Source organism: Poecilia reticulata, linkage group LG2, assembly GCF_000633615.1.
Source record: "Poecilia reticulata strain Guanapo linkage group LG2, Guppy_female_1.0+MT, whole genome shotgun sequence".
NCBI classification, from domain to species: Eukaryota; Metazoa; Chordata; class Actinopteri; order Cyprinodontiformes; family Poeciliidae; genus Poecilia; species Poecilia reticulata.
This window is the reverse complement of record NC_024332.1, coordinates 27,111,528-27,126,098: the sequence shown is the minus strand read 5'-3', so window position 1 is coordinate 27,126,098 and position 14,571 is coordinate 27,111,528. Positions and strand designations below refer to the sequence as shown.

Sequence of the window (14,571 nt, the reverse complement as noted above, 5' to 3'; positions counted from 1 at the left end):
TATATATTCAGCCTTTGGCATCAAGCATTGATCTGTATCCAGTCTGAGCTGCCATGGCGAAGTAAAAATATTACAAAGATATATTCGGCTTTTCCAAGTAGCTATTTCGCTTGTCAGATGCATTTGGCTGCTAGCCTAAGTGGGTACTTACACTGAGTGAGTAGCTACAGAAAACATGTTATTGCAGTAAGCAAAGTGTGTGTGTGCTTATAGCTCACGCTCAGTCAGAGCTTGTGTGAACAGTGTTCACACACTGGCACATATTCTCACTTGGATTTGGGTCTTTACTTTGACTGGGCCATTATAACACTTGAAGATGCTTTAATCGAAACCCTCATCTTAGCTGAACCCCTCTCATCGTCTTGAGTGTTTTGCAGCCTTTAACAGACCGCTCACGTCCCCGTCATTGTTGACTGCAGTTTCCTTGTTCATAAAATAAACCCACAGCATGATGCTGCTCTGGCTGGTTATGTTTTATTATGACCTGACTTTGTTCTGTTGCTTTTCTAGATGCAATTTGCTTAAAAAATTTCATTCTAAGACATTTGATGCTGACATGAAGCTACAAATAATCCGCTATTTAGGTGAAAATTGGTTGCGCTTGATTTTATTAGGGGCATCAGATTGAATACATTATGCACAATATGCTTTTTTCTATTTTTGTTACTTACTACTTTCCTTAGCTGTATCACAATGACAAAAAGCTCTTTAAATAAACTAAAAACCTTTCACTTGCAATGCAACAAAGTATGTAAGAATATGAATATTTTTTTATGCCACTGGGTCTTAAAGTGCCGTCATAATATTGTGTGGCATTACTGTGACAACGATAAAAATGACTATTTATTACTCCTTCTCACATAAAGAAGCATGATTTGTATCACTAAACTGAGCACAGTAACAGCATTTAATCATATTTCAAATGTATTGACATGTAATGATATTGCCATTGAACAAACAGCGGAGAAAATAACAAAGCGAACAATTCTTGGTGTCTTGGTGGTTTTAAACATCATCATGACAACAATAAATCAAAATAAATAAATGTGATAAATATCCACTCTTATTGTTTATAGGCACGTGCTTCTGGTTTAAATGATCTCTGCTAAAAATGTATGCTGCAGTGAATTTCACAAGCAAGAAGCCAGGGTTCGGTTTAAGATATCCTATTATACTGTAATTTGTCACAGTGGCACTCCTCCAAATTGGTTCATTTGGCTTCCATAAGCAAAAAAGATGCCGTATCTGCCGAGGCTGTTTTTATCGTTGTCACAGGAATACCTCCCTAATGATAACTGAGCCTTTGCACAGCACTCAGGCTGGAGGCAGGGAGAGATGAGGATGGGGAGGGGGAACAAATGGATGAATAAAGCAGCAGAGAAAGCCGGCGAATGCAGGGATTCCCTAATTTCTCTCCATGCAGGCAGCGAGGCTCAGGCAGCAGAGCGAAAAGAAACCCCTGGGGAGAGCAGTCACACAGCATTAGAGGGCTGCATCTCCACGATGAGGCAACAGAGAACGGAGCCCCTTCAGCACCACGACGTGAGCGTACGCTGACTGATATAGACGCAGTATTATAGCAGGGGTTGCACCCTGTCTGACTGTGAGGTATTCCAGGCTACGGAGCTGTCCGTCAGGTCATAAGTCGCTTTTACTTTCTGTTATTTGAGCAGCCATAAAAAAAAAAAAACTAAAAAAACTTTTGTTTACATACAAACAACATATTAACGTGTAGATATGAAGGAAAACGCACCACCCTGCACATGCATGACGCAACATAAACTTAAAATTTACTTCTATTTATTTTGCAGTAGCAACATTTTCCCAGAAAATCATTAAAAAAATTAACCCAGCAGCTGAAGCATTTCTTTTAAATGTACATATAATTTTCTAATAATAGCATTTTGAAACTTTTACATTTAAGGCGCTCCATTGGCGTCACGCAAAAAAAAAAATCAAGCTTAGATTTTCTTACATTACATTACTCACTAATTGCTATTTTAAATCTGTTTTTGTTTCTTATTAGACAAGAGAGACCTGTATTTTTATAAACACAACAGTCAAACATTTTTTTAACAACACTCAATATGATTGAGAACAGAAATGTGAACATGGGTTGTATTCAAGAAAATGGTGGCGTCCCCTTGTTGTTAGAGGTTAAAAATTAAAAACAAATTCTGCAACTTACATGGAGTGACTTGTTATCCATCCATATTCTATTTCTTCTATCTAATATAAGGAAATATGTGTTTCCTTACACTGGATAAGAGATGGATTAAATCCTGGACAGGTCACCAGTCAATCACAGTGACTTATCATCTCAGCAGAATGTTGATTTAATACTAAAAGGTAAATTGCCATAAGATACTTGTTTTAAAACAACAAAATGAAGTTGTCTTTGTTTCTAAGCAGATAGCACATAAAATGTCCTCAAATTGCATCTCTTAACTGAAATCTTTTCTTCATTTTTCAGTTAAGCGTCGTTTGTAGTTGGTATTTAGGTCCAAACAAAGTATTCAGCAGAAACTATTAACATGTACGTTAGTTTCTTTTTTTTGAATAAGTGTAACTGTTTGTTTTTGAGATGAACTGAATTAGCTGGTAGTCCAGTTTAACCTCTAGCAGTATCTTAGCTCAACATCTAAAGTTGAATTGAACATGTTTTAGGCGTTGGATGGTGATTTTTGCTTCATTTCGTGCTCCATTGATGCCGAACTGGTAAATAGTTTGTGTTTTAAGCATGCATCTGTTTTCACGTCTGAGATGCATGCGTAGCAGCCTCTGACACATGAGAATGATCTGCTAAGAGACAGATTAGATCCAGATTAAATCTGCTGATAGCCTGAGCTTCTGTATCTGCGCTAATCAGAGCTGCTGTGCTGAATGAGATCTGCTCCCTGGAGTGCGGTGTTTTGTGGGGTTTCCCTCCCTTCCTCCCACTCGCTCTGAGGCCGTTCCTGTCCATCGCTTCACAAAGTGTGCTGCTGCTGCTGCATGCCGATTTTACATGCAGCCTAAAGCTCCATTTGGGCTCAGAAATACATCACACCTCCCTTCAGCCTGGGCCGCAGCGAGGCAATCAGTGGGAAACCTATCGACACGACATCCATACTCATGCTGCTGCTAAAAGAAGAAAAAAAGAAACTAAAAGCAGAAATGCAATTTGGAGGAAGAAATGGTTTGGTTGAGTAATAGATTGCAGTGATGTCAGAGGACGCTGCCTTCCTTTTGCCCTTCTTAAACCTGGAATATGAGGACACTTACCTCCGTAAGTGCTTTGAGCAGCAGATATTAAACGGCAGATAGTAAAATCCTAAGCGTAAATATATATCGCATGAGAAATATTTCTAAATGTTGTAACTTTTGGTATTTTATTGCCGTTGGAAGCCTACCAGGATGTGCTGAGTGGAAAAGTCAACACAGCTGTGGTGCACTTCAAACAGACATTAATTAGGTTTTCTGTGGATTTGAGATGCAATAATGTCACGTTTAGTCAATAACTATTTTTGGAAAGGTGAAAATGTGCAGTAACGACAACAATGAATGTGAGAAATTGTTTTTAAAATACACCACATGCAAAACATTATAAAGAATGAAGCCGTGCCTACGTAGCCTAATAAATACAATTATGTTACATGAGATTAAAGGAATATTTTCTTTGAAGGCAAAAATATATATTAAACATTAAACATTAAATCATACAAAAACACTGTTTCAAAAAGCCATATTACAAAAAAACAAATTATTTGGAAAAATTATAATGCTATGCAATTTAAATAAAAATTAATACACATTTTCACATCCAAAATGTCTTTCTGAGCTTCAGGATCTCATCACTCACATCTAGATCAGATGCTGGCACCAGAAGCAAAGAAAGTTCATCCAACTGGCCAAACATATTATTGGAAAGCAGAGTTTAAATGCACCTGGTACATAATTAAAGGGAAAACAGTCTGTAAAGTCATATTCAAGTGGAGATTATGCTAGAAAGCAACACGTACAGAAATATGAAATAAGTATTCAAGACGATTATGGTGACATATTCATTTACAGGAAATAGGTGAGTAATAAAAAAAATCTCTAGAACATTTCTGGTAGTTGTAGCTAAATAAAATATCAACTAGACTAAGTAAATCATTGTAACATTAAGCGGTAGAAGACGCTGAGGTTGGAGCTACAGGGCAGGGAGGCCGAGAGGAAAACCAAAACAGAGATTTATGGACAACGTGAAAGAAGACGTAAAGTTAGTTGGTGTGAGGGAGCAGAGGACGAGGCTAAATGGAGACAGATGATTCGCTGCGGTGACCCCTGAAGGGAAGAAATCTGACAGACAGAGAGGAAGAAAGAAGATCAACCAAGAAAAAAAAATTGATTGTGAAAATACTGGACTACTAAAAGGCCTTGCTCATAGAAAGCAGCAACCGCAGCACTGCATTCTGCTCCATCTTCCCTTTAGATTCATCACCAGGTCTTTTTTTTTTATTGGCCAACAAATATATCATTAACTTAAATTTCAACTTTTAAAACCTTCTTTCAAATTTGCAGCAAACCACTCCCATAAACCTATAGGTGCAATTTGGAGTTGTGTGTGCTTCTCTGTGTCACTGACCCTTTATTCCAGTGACAAGCAACAAACCAGTTTCTATGTCTTAAACACATTACCATAAAAATACAATGTATGAATAATTTCAAGAGAAAAGACTGAATTTTGTCAGTTTTTCTCTTCCATATACGATGAACAATTATTGATGTGGTTTTAAATAACGACTGTGAACATTTTAGTCTTACAATCTTGGAAAATTATCTCTATTTTCAGTCAGCCTCACCTATATTTGTTCTCTGTGTGGGTTTATTTACCAGCCTTCAACTTCATCAGACTTTAAACTGATCCTTATTTTCCATTTGCCCATATGACTCATGTCATAACTTTGTTTTTATTGCTGTGTATATTAAGACTACACAGACATTTCATCTGTTTCAGTAGCTGTAATTAGCCTGTTTGATGTTATATAATTTAAGGATTGATTCTTTATTATTTCTTATTGCTCATTGTTTAATATTGTTCAGAAAAGTGTAACGTTTGTCCCTGAAACGTTTTCGTCTGGTTACCACCCAAACAAGCTGAATCAATTAATAGTTGTAAAAGGTTCATTTCTAAGGCCGGATTTAGGATTCAACACTAAATTATCAAATGTTTTAGTCATACAAAGAGTTTAAAAACACATACATTTGCACATTTATAGTTGCTTGGACCGTGACTTCGGGGGAAACAGTGCAAGAAGGCGATGGTTATTGCATGAGAGCAGTGAAAGGAAATGTAATTTTTAGATGATAGCACACCTCCATTCGGAGATCATTAATCTTCGCTCTGTTCTGTGAACTGTCTGAAAGAGTTTATAGAAGCAATAATCTGACAGATAAAAGGCTCCTTCATTTGCTTTCTGCCAAGCTTCAGGTCTGTCTGCAGAACAGCAACGATAAACGTTGTGATGTGAACATAATTTAGTTTCGACAGCAAGTAAAGAAATAGAAACTACTCAGGTCTCCTACAACTCAGATGACAAATAAAATATCTCCCTAAATTTTCCTCTACTTATCTCAAAAGGACGAAAAGACAAATGTCCATTTAATCCAGATTATTCAGGCTTCAATGGTTCTCGTTCCTTCTAATAAAGTTTGATGTTATTTAAGTGATTAAGTCAAAATACTCTGTTGGATCATGAGAAAATGGGTTTCCTCGGATTGGCTGAGGGATTATAGCTAAGATGAATTATTCTTGTTCATTTAGAACCATTCATTAAATACTCTAATATATTTTTGTGACTGATATGCAGAAAAACATTAGGTGTTGACCATAAAAGTTGTGAACAGGACGTGTGCCCTTGTGGCAGTGTTTACTCTACGATCATTTGCTGTGCATGAAAGACACGAATCATCGCCAGGAAATCTTTGTTATTTATTTTATTTGCCGTTTGCCACGGTTGACATGTTTCACCCACTGTTTTTTCTTTCCAAATATTTGTTATTCTCCAGAATTGTTATTTCAAATCAAACAAGCAAAGTCAATTTATCTGACTCTTTCTACTTCTGCGGCCAGAGTTTCCTCATTTTTGGAAGGGAAAAGGGATTTTCCAAACTAATGGGAACGTGGTGCTCATAGTTACAAATGAGATGTGCCAAATACATTTTAAAAAATCTATCATTAAACTTTGGTAGACATCAACAACAAGAAATCAAAATGTTGGGATCATAGTGTTTAAAACCGCTGTTAGCTTTGGATTTAATTTGTCTATTTTAACCCTAAAATTTAAAACCTCGGCGTTCATAAAAGTGAGAATACCATGAGCTCACATATCACTCAGAGGCTGTTTGTTTGCCACTGAGTTATTTGTGAGTCAGTGTGCTGTATTGAACAACTTGTTTCTAAATCTGTTCATAAAATCAATGTCGGTATGTTAATATCACCGGGGCTTTTTTTTTTTTTTTTTTAAATAAATGCTCTTGCAGCACCAAGCTTCTTTCCAGTTTGCAGCACTGCAGGTAAACACTGATCTGAGGTCAGCTGGTCAGGACTGTAGGGGATGTTCACAAGCACTGCATGTTGATTAAAACAACATTTCTGAATTAGCCTTGTGCTGTTTGGATGCACAGATACCGATAAAAATGATGCGACGTTTACAGAAAAGACGTTTAAAACACACAGGTTAGGCTTTGCATTAGAATCAGTCAAACCCGTATATAATACATAATTCAGCCTCTATACAACCAAATGAGGGCCGCACAATATCAAAAAAGTATGTGTCATAGTTGGTAAATTTATAGGCTCTTCTTTTATTTGTTGACATTGTGTATACTAACATTGTGATGACAATAAAATTGTGATATATTGTGCATCAATCAATTTTTTTTGTCTCTGAGACATCATAGTAGGCATTAGTTTACATAAAGTATTGCTAACAATGCTAATGAGCTCAAAGTACAATTGGCTAAGTTTTTATTAGTTATGATCGATATTTGTTCTTTAGCAGAGCTTAGCTGCTATTCTTTACATTAACATAAAAACATTGCATCTGTTTCTTGATTATTTTTCAGCATGGAGATGAATTTGAAGATGATCAGGGCGAATTAAAATGATCGGATTTAAACTTTTCAAGCCCCAGCATTTTATCCTTCAGAGATCTGCAAAACTCTTTCATTTCTCCATCTATTTACTGTCAAGGAGACAGACTGATGAGGGGTCCAGTCAAAGCCCCATCACAGCTCCACCACTTCGCTCGCCAACGTTTCAGTCTGTCAAAAGCTGAAGCTATATGTTTTTATTTCCAACACAAAGAACAAATTAAATTGTAACGACTGGATAAGGGAAATCTAGAACTGAGCACCTGATTCAGTCACATACAAGCCACAAATTAAATTTTGTTTTACTTTGTAGAGTGCCGAATGTTTACTATATTTGGTCTGTATATGTCTGCTGCTTGGAGATGTCAAATATTTAGCTACGTAGCAAACACGCATGGAAATTAATTCAATAATAAACTTTAAAAAGGAAAACTGATTCAAACCAGTGAAATATGTGAATAGCGTCATTGTCCTCATACTGTTTGCTTCGGCCTCAGCATCCATGTTAGTATCCCTCATGGTTTTAGTCATTAACTGGCTCATTTATGTAAGATCTCTCGTTTTGACTGTATCGCCATCAGAGACTCGACTGAAAATAATTAATCTGTCATAGTGCTTCGCAGAACCACCAAATAACCCTAAAAGTTGCTTCTTTGTATCAATCCCAGTTGTTGTTTTTTTTACTATTCTCACCATCTGTTGTCAGTCCTTGTGAATTCCCAACATTATATGAAAATAATGTGAGTGTTTTAGCTTGATTTGAAAAGCCTTTTTGTAAACTCCTGCAATGGAAATCCGTCCCTGTGTTATTAGATTGTGAAGTTTTTGAAAATTAAATTTGGCAGCATGTTGACTTCTTTCACAGAACAAACCTGAATGTGGCTCAGCCTGGTTCAACACTTAAAAAACCCCAAATAGAAATCAGACCCTGAGATCAGGTTTTAGCTGCAGTCGCTTCCTCTCTGCAGCCCAGCTCTTTTGTTCTCACTTCTTGTAGCTTTCATGCTTTAATAACAGGATATTTCACAACCCGACAACTTTTAAGTCCTTTTTCAGAACATCAGCATCTACAAATAACAAAATCACGAGCTGAGCCAAGTCTCAGTAACTTTTCATATGTATCTTTGTGATGAATGTACCAAGAGCTAATTAGAAATCCTGGAGCAGCTCTGAACTTTAGATTTTTTTTCTTTCCTTTCGTACATGAGGATTCAGTAATTGTGTCTGGTTTTGATGAAACACAAATCACGAAGCCCTTTCTGTCAAAACAGTCAAACCTCTAAATGTTGCTCACCGCCTTTTGATTATTTCATAGCTGCAGTCGTTTGACCTCATATTCAGGCTGTTATGAAATAGTTTACTCTGAAGGCAACGACACGGAACCCAGACTCTAAAATTCAAATTAAACAAACCTAAAAAAAGAAAAAAGAGAATTCGAGTTGGTAAGTAAAATGATTAAAACATAAGACATGTGCTTTCAGTTTGATTTCGCTTAATAATCTTCATTCGGAGGATTCAGAGTCGAGCTGCATTGTGCAACTGTGTCCTTCATGTATCTGCATGCTGCTGAATAAAATTAAATAAAAATTTTGCACACTGTTCAGTCAGTCCTCTGTGATTAATGCCAGTGTTTCTGACTTTCCTCCATTAGCCTGCTGTTGTTTCAGGAGAGCCGCTCATTGTGGCGGAGCTGGAGTTATGAAATATTCAGTCGTGTTAGTGAAAGAAGAGGCAGCTGAATGCAACCCGAAGGTCTTCTTCTCTGGCAGCGAAGCCACAGCAGCTGCAGTCGAGGCTACGACTAAATCTAGGTTAATAACATCCCGCCTCGATATCTGAAGCTCTTATCTGTTGTTGTTTTTTTTTAAATCAGCAAAAAAGAAAAAACTAGGGATTTTATTAAAAATGCTTGCGATGAAACACATTTCGAAAATCCAAAATTCCTAAAAGAGCTGCGTTTGTAGAGTTGAGTTGGCTGAAGATACTTGTTTCCCCACAAACAGATTTCCGACGCTTGATCCATCTGACAGTTTACTCTCGGATCCCGACGTGTGGAGCCAGCAGCAGACTGGAGCTTTCAGGCTGGACTCTGTTTTGGCAGAACAAATTGGCCGGTTTCAGACTCAGGAAGCGCTGATTACACTGGAGACTGGAGGTGGAAAGGTCAACACTCGTCCTCGGCGTCTCTGCCTCGGCCAGAAGGAGACCTCCCCCTCTTCTTAATTAATCAAATAAACACAAACAAGCAGATTTATCAAGGCGGCTGCACACCAGAATTGAAATAAGATAGTCATCGTGTTGTACGCTGACGAGCACTGGCTGTACCCAGCCTTCATTTTGAAGTTAGAAATTATTCTTTTGTTCAGTTCTGAAGTAATTACCATTAGCAAATAACCTTCCTCACTGGTTCTTATAAAAGTAGTTTAGTGTGTTGTCTGTTGTAAAAGATCTTGTTAATAAATTGTCTGCTGGAAACTGAAGCTACAGATTTTAGTTTATTTTTTCATAAAAAGTCATTATTACCACATGTTGATGTTAAAATGTCAGGCTGTGTTCATAAACATAATCGCAAGCTGCATTCATGAAGTCAGCTGGAGGCGGCAGATGTGTGTGCAGCTCTTAGAGGTGTGTGTGCGTGTGTGTGTGTTGACCCGTTTCCCCAATGGAAACACTATAAAACTAAATAATCTTGGTGAATTATGTTTCTACAGCTTGACCCACAACTCCCATGGTGGATTAAGATGAAAAGCAGAATCGATAAAAGAAAAAAACGCAATTAACAAAAACATTTATTTTGTCGTTAAAATGTGAAAAGCTTCTTAGAATATTACATTTTAAATATATTTTTTGCTATTTTAGATTTATTTTATATGCTTCAATGTGCCATAAATAATAAATAAATGAATAAAGATTGATTAAGGCTAAAGCTTCAGCTGCAATAAGGGGCTTTGGATATTTGTTAACATGATTCTGTTTCATAATGCCGAAGCGATTTTATTTCAAAGCACCCATTAACATTTAAAGTGTATACAGGAAAGCATTAGCTTCATGCAACAGCGATCCAGGGCAGAAAGAAAGACCAAAAATACTGCTTTGTCTTTGTTTAGCATTGCTTTCACATACTGCTTTGTTTTAAGGTAAATAATTTAAACTGAGGCTTTTACAGTGCAGCTCTTTGTTCTGGTTATTACTGAGTACCTTTCCAAATGTCGTCCTGGAGTTTAGGTGGGCTTTCTCTTGTTGCTGGTCTTATATTCTTTCAGTCGTACGCAATGAAATAAACAAGCATTTATTTCATATCACTGCACTCTCTTGTTTGCTTGGATGAAGAGAAGCACTTTTTTTTTGGTAATTTTCCCCTTAATTGGAGGCTGAAATCACACCAGCAGACGCAGCAAGCAGAACTCAGCAAAGTAAAGGTTAAAGAAGAAAAGAGGAGAGACAGAAAGAGAGAGGACAGCTGAAAGGTCATGTTTGGATACGTTATTTAGAGCTTCTGAAAATGTTGGTTTGCTTTTCTTATTTTCTGCTCCATTTGGCCCGACAGAAGAGAGCAGAGGCCCGGAGGCTGGATAGGTCATTACTGACGAGCGCTCCGGCGAGAGTTGTAATGCTGCAGCAACGGTGACACGTGGGTTCAATAGCTGTGAGGGCAGCGTTTTAATTGTTAGTCGTTGCCCGTCACGATCATGCCATTAACAGAAGAGGCCTGGGAGCTGGGAAAATAATAATCTGAAAGGAGCTCCATTCTCTTACAGCAGGGCTGCTGTTGATGCAATCCACTGAAATTAGAACTGGCCATTATTGCTTCATGTAGTCGATAGCAAACGTGTTTGCTGTTTTTGTACTCTGCATGTACGTTTGACCATGCATGCTCTCTGTCCGGCTGGCTGGATGGCTTAACATTTTTAATCTAATTTCTGATTTAGTCAGAAAAATACTTTTCTAAGTTGAATTAAGTTGAATTGAATTGTTAGATAAAAATTCACTGTCAGCTGTCAAAGGGCCATTTTACTTCTTGTTTTACGACATGTGTCTGCGTTTGAGTCACTACTTTATGTCAGAGCCATAATCCCCAGATGCACAGCAGTGCACGAGTTCGACTTTTTTCTGCTTCAGCACACCTAAATAAAAAATATATATATATATATATGTGTGTGTGTGTGTGTGTGTGTGTACATATAGTTTGAACCTTTTCTTTCTGTGCTCTCAACTTTTCCCAGGTGGCCATGCGTTTTAGAAACACTCTGCTGGCTCTGGTTGCTCTGATGATTTCTGGTACATACAGCAGCACTTACTGCCTTTTATGGGGTGTGGAGATGACACCGTAAACCTCCATCTCTGGACTTGAATCTCTACCTGGGTTCTGTTTTGCACCTCATGTTCAGCTTCTTCTGTCATGTTTCGTGCGAACAAGAGCACAAACATCATGAAAGGCTTTGCGGAGAAGCCGGCAGAAGATCTGCTGTGTTTTCCTAAAAAAAAAGTCTCGCCGTGACTTTTTAGCACATCGACGAATCCAGTCGCCTCCTTTCAGATGCTCTTTTGCACAAAAAACGCTTCTGACGAACTCTGTAGAGACGAAGAACGTCTGAGTGAATACGTGCGCAAGGTGAAATCTCTTTTAGTGGCTGAGGAAACTTAAAAAAAAGTTGCAGAACATTTACTGATCCTCATCCTCAGTCAAAGCATACAAACTTGCCAATTAAGATGTTAGATCACACATATTCACTGCTGGCCTCCTTTAATTCTTCCTGCTGCAATCTGGCGTCTTCGCCCTCCTCCTCCTTCTCCTTTTCCTCCTCCTCGCAGTCTTGTAATTAGAGACAAAAGGCCAAATCTGGCAGGGAGAGAACGCCAGTCACCGCTATGCCAAGTGTCGGCCTCGGCGCAGGTGAGTTACTCATATTAACGTCTAATGCCGCTTCATTACCTGTAAGACAGGCGAGTAATTAAGGTTTTTAATTGGATTCTGATTGACAGTGCAGGATATGACGTGTGTGTACAGAGTCATTGACATGCAGGGGAGTTCAGAGGATGAGGAAGAGCGACGATTGGCAGCAACATGAACAGTGTGTGCCTGACAGGTCAGCGGCGCAGATATGCTATCTGCCCTGAGGTGATGCGCTTGTGCGCTTGTGTGAATCTGTCAAGTCCAGACAAAGCAGGGGGGGGGGGGGAGCGAAGGAGAGAGATACGGTTAAATGAAAGGCAGGAATACTTTTTCCCAGCTGGACAAACACGTCGCATCCAATAAGACGGAAAATGGAGGAAGGAGGTCTTCCGATCGATTTCAGCGCCCGCCGGTGTGAGACGTCTCGTCGTCTTCAGCTTTCTGCAGAGATGGTGTTTTGCCTATTGATTTCACCTAGCTGGGACTATACGGCTCCACATCCGGTCACAGGAAGTGGACGACATGCAGAGAGAGAGAGAGGGAGAGGGAGAGAGAGAGATGCTGCAGAGATAGCAGGATAAATCTTATTGGTCTTGTTTCCTTTAAATCGAGATAAGCAGCCAGAAAGCATTTCTGAACGTGATCTCTTTCAGGCTCCTCACAGCATGAGGCTTGTTTTTCTTCTCGCTGCCTTTGAGAGAACACTTGTCTTCTCGAGGCTCCGCTGACAAATTAGACGAGCCTGACTCTGCATTTTATGTCCAGAAGTCAGTCTGAAGAACTTGGTGCTTATTTGCATCCTGCCACAAAGCAGAACTCAGAGAGTCTGGACTGGGGGGGCATGAAAATCTTACATTGCAGCAGAAATGGATCTGTTTTCATTTCTGTTTGTTTTTTTCTTTGCAGGTCACTGCTCCCATTAATATTTAACTGGATGCTGCAGACAGCTGTTATGAACAGGCCAGGACGTGCCAGTGAATAAACAGAAACATTTAAAACCGGGAAGCGAGTTGAAGTCATGTTTTAAGATGACTAGATTCCCTTGAAACGTTCACATTCTCAGACGGACCTGAATCTGTACACGTTTGTCTCAAGCAATTCTTCCAAATGTGTTGAAATGGAAACAATTTAAACTCTTTTTCCTTTGTTTACTGCTTAGTTTGGGGACTAGATACATATTTGGAGTTACATCAATAAACTATAAGATATAATAGTTTATTGATGTTGGAAAATAACAGTTGTTTATTTTTCATGAAAATAATATCTCAAACTTATAATGTTTGCAAGCTTCAAATATTGACAGCATGTCTGGGATCGTTATTTTTGGTCCTTTATTGCTGTTAGAAAATATGACTAAATGCAGCTATTATGTACTGTTTTATGCAGCCTGGAAAATAGTTGATGTTTGTTCTTGGAGACTTTATGCTTAAGCTTTCCACTCATTTGCTGTCTGATGAGTCATTGCTACAAAAGATTGCTGCTTCAGTAATTTTTATTGATAATGTTGGTGCTTATATTTGGCTTGAATGATAAATACACATTTTAATGTATGTGTTTTTTTTGTTTTTAATGTAATGAGGTTGCCCGTCTCTCCCTTGTAAAACAGAAATCGGATCTCAGCAGGACAAACCTGGTTAAATAAATGCTAAATAAAAAAAATAAAGTCAGTGCTAATCCAATCAAAAGTGTGTTGAACAGCAACAATAGATGTTGTATCGCCGGTGATTAAAGGCATATTTGTTAAAAAGCAGGATGTAAAGATCTGTGATATATTCTCCAGTGTTTGGCTTGATATGCGTGTAAGTAGCTGTGAAGTGTGTTGATATTGACCTGTGGATGAATAATTAACGTTTCCTACACTAAGAGCCAGTCCATTGTCTGTATGTGTGGGAAACCTTGTGCTCTCTGACTAAAGAAAGCTGAAGAAGCTCGCTGTTTAATGGTCTTAAGAGACGCGTTCTGCCGCTTGCGATCACACTTATCTGTGTGTTGCATTAATGATTCAGCATCCAGTGAATCACACTGTAAATTAGGGGCCACGCTTTGAAATGTAACATTGGTAATGATCACTTTCAGACAGTGCAGCTGTATGAAATAATGAAACTGTGTAATGTTTGCCAGCCTGGTTTCCCCTGTTTTTTTTAGATGCATTTCTGTGGGAACTGTGATCTATTTAATCTAGTTGAAACCTTTTGTGGCTGGAGACATTTAGGAGAAAATCTTTAACCTCTCACAGAGAAAAGCAACCCTCTAATTCACAGCCAATAAGCCACGGTTTGATTTATGTGCATTGTCTCTAAGGCTAAACAACCTGGAATCATTTTTGCAGCAACAACAAGGCTGGAGCTGAAGGAGGAATAAAAATTTCAGCACAAGGATTCAGCATGACCTACATTTTATCATAAAACTACTTATGCGTCATCTAATGTCTCAGTCTTGCAAGTGTGCTGTAAACAGTGACCACGAATTAAAAATCTACTTGTTTTCTTAACACATTTGCAGAGAAAAATGTTTTTTTTAACCTATTCAGACCAAATAAAACTTCGCTATACACATAG

General features: G+C 38.3%; 1 protein-coding gene across 4 annotated transcripts in view; it reads left to right on the top strand.

The window, feature by feature from the left end:
• Window positions 1-14,571, top strand: part of sytl5 (synaptotagmin-like 5) — a 43,579-nt gene that overhangs the window by 1,245 nt on the left and 27,763 nt on the right. The window contains exon 1 of one of the 4 annotated variants that reach the window (XM_017303753.1): window positions 1,521-1,542. The exons of the other annotated variants lie outside the window; for them this stretch is intronic. The gene's annotated coding sequence lies outside the window, so the exon portion shown is untranslated. Of the gene's footprint in view, window positions 1-1,520; window positions 1,543-14,571 lie in introns of those variants that run through there. 4 annotated transcript variants of the gene reach the window in all.